The sequence below is a fragment of the Arachis duranensis genome, chromosome 9 (genome assembly GCF_000817695.3).
Source record: "Arachis duranensis cultivar V14167 chromosome 9, aradu.V14167.gnm2.J7QH, whole genome shotgun sequence".
NCBI classification, from domain to species: Eukaryota; Viridiplantae; Streptophyta; class Magnoliopsida; order Fabales; family Fabaceae; genus Arachis; species Arachis duranensis.
In genome coordinates, this window is record NC_029780.3 from 115,573,471 (window position 1) to 115,576,544 (window position 3,074).

The following is a 3,074-nucleotide window of genomic DNA, read 5'->3' on the forward strand; positions in this document are numbered from 1 at the left end:
TATATTTTTTTTACGGTATTTTTGAATAATAAAAAATTAATTTGTTACAAATCGAAACACTATTGATTAATAAATTGTTATATATATAAAACAGAATTTAAATTCTCAACACTTACTTAAATAAATTAGTAAACTAATAACTAAATCTACCTAACTTGGTTGACCCTTCCTTCTTATATATGTTGCGTGATACAATATAATGGACTTTAGCAATTATCATGTTAAACGTTATTACTATAAATATGGTCCCTAAGCATTATAATTGCGGTCCCCCTAAACCTAAAGTAATTAATGGTCCCAAAACTAAAAATCCTTGCTCTTTGACGGTACGTACGTACACATTTAACTAGTTAATAATACTATATAGCTACAAATCTCCTCCACCTTTTTTCTACAAATCTATTATGTTTTTCATAATGTTGGTTTTATTAGTAAATGATTGATAGCACTGATATCTATCTGGGTTTCCTGAATCCGATCCTGATCATGAAACAAAAAAGAAAGACAAAAGATTACAAAGCATAATGGGAATATATTCTTATTATTAGTTATTCAGACCCTTAATTGATAGAGACTACTTAGCTAGCTTGTTTCTGGAGAGAAAAAACAGCACCCGGAAACAAACATGCACTAGCCCCTCAAATTCGAGTCATTATCATTTGCACTATAATAAATTAGTATAACGCTTAATCTATCGCTTATTATAAGTCCTAATTTCCAAAGATATAGCCATATATGCGAGAATTATTGGATATAATAACTTTAATTTATCTTGATTCAAGTAAATGAAATATTAACTCACGCTGCTAGTCACTGCATGTAGATTTCCTTTTGTGTAAATGGAAATATTTATTCAACGTAACCATGCTTGGTTATTTCACTAGTAAACATATTTCACATAAAAAAGTACATATATATATATATATATATATATATATGTATATATTGTATAGAGAAATAAATATGCACGATTTATAGAAATATATATTTTAGTTTTAGTTTTTAATAATCTTACATTTATTTCTTCAGATATAAGTGAATAGTAAATGTGTAATTTTTTTATTTTTTTAATGGTATACTTAAATTCCTTTGTTTCATTTTATTTCATAAATTGTACATATTTATTTCTCTTTATAATAAATATTTTGTGTATATAAAATATATTAGTAGCAAGGTGAAACTATATAAATGAAACCGTATAAAATATAAATGAAATGGACTATATATATACTCTCCAGTCTCCATATATATTCTAATATGCAGTTTTACGATAGAAACAAGAAGCATATATAGAGAGGTGCATCCCAATCTCAGAGACAGATTCTCGCAAACAAAATGACAGGACTTGAAGTTATTAACTTATGTGTACCCAAAATAAAACCTAAGACACGCAGTAGTTATCAGTTATATAAGTTACAATATACAATGATGGTAAATTAAATCTGTATTTTTATGGCAAATATACAAACCTTAACTCATTATTAAGATCTTATAGTTAAAAACTGTCTGATAATGATTTAGTTAAATTTGTCAAATAATCTAATAATTCTTAAATATCAAGTTCACATAAAGATAATTATATGTGAATTTTTACTTAAATATATACATAAATATATAATATCTCTGTTAATTAAATAACAGGTTTTCTCCCATAATGTCCCGTTAAAAATAAATATGCTCGAATAAATAATAATAATAATAATAATAATAATAATAATAATAATTCAATTAGCTAATTATCTAAAATAAATGTAATTTTTCAAATAAAAATAAGACTATTAGTATTTAATAGATTTTTTAAAAATTTAAGGGAGATAATATATATTATATATCGTATATTTATTTTATTATTTTATTTTATTTGGTTTTTTTCTTAAAGTTTTTTTTACTATGAATATTATATTGTCAACTTTGTAATTAAATAGTAAAAAATATTTGAATAATTACTTGATAGGAAAAAGATATTATTTATATTTATATATAAAGAAAATTATAGTTATTAGATTTGAATTTTTGTCTTATTGTAATTATTCTTTTGTTTTTTTTTAATGATATATTCTTTGTAAATTTTTTAACTATTGAATGATAACGGTATTATATAAAAGATCATCAACAAAATGTGAGTTAAGGAACACAAAATGTCTGACAAGATTTTAATATTAATAATAAATATATGATAATATTACGTGTATATTAAAATTAGTTACTAATATAAAATATATGTTAAAATATAAATACATATTAAATCAAAAGTCAATTACCAATATTGCCACAACAAAGACAATAGCCATAGTCAAAAGTTAAAGAACAATTTTATGACAATTTAAATTTGTGTATATGTTAGTTTACAGCTATATATTAAGTTTAAAGAACAATTCTATGACAATTTAAATTTGAGTTAAACAAAAAGATCAATATTATAATAATGCTAAACCAGTCTGTTTTAGTTGCAGAGTCTGACTTCTTGATATAATTTTTCAAGTGATTCATTATATACAAAACATATATATACCAAAATTCGGATACACTAGAAATGAAAGCGAAGAAATAAAGAGTTGCATAATGCAATAAATGAACAAAAATTAAAACTACTTAACCTTTACATTAGAACTTTTCAGTAATACAAATTTTAAATCTTGCAGAAACAGAATGCATAAGTACGTAGAAATTAAGAAAAATGTATAGAGAGTTCAGAGATGCTACCGCAAAGAGTAACGTCGCTGTTATTAGAGACGCTACTAGTGATAGACTGCGAGCTCAAAAAAGCTAATTTACGTTGAGAGTGCTCATTAGCATTGAGAGCAAAAAAGAGAACGCGTTGCAAGAGTGTTGAGAGAGTGAATGGAATTTTGTAGAAGAGGAGCGTGTGAGATAAAAAATATGTACTCACACTCTCTATATGTATTTGAATTTTTTTTATTTGGTGTACAAAAATACCAATATTAATTATTTATTAGTCTAAAAGTTAAAAATTTGCTAACCTCTTAATACTACTGTTTTAAAAATAAATAATAACAAGTATTTATATAAGTATATAATGTCTCTGTTAATTAAATAACAGATTTGCCTCCATA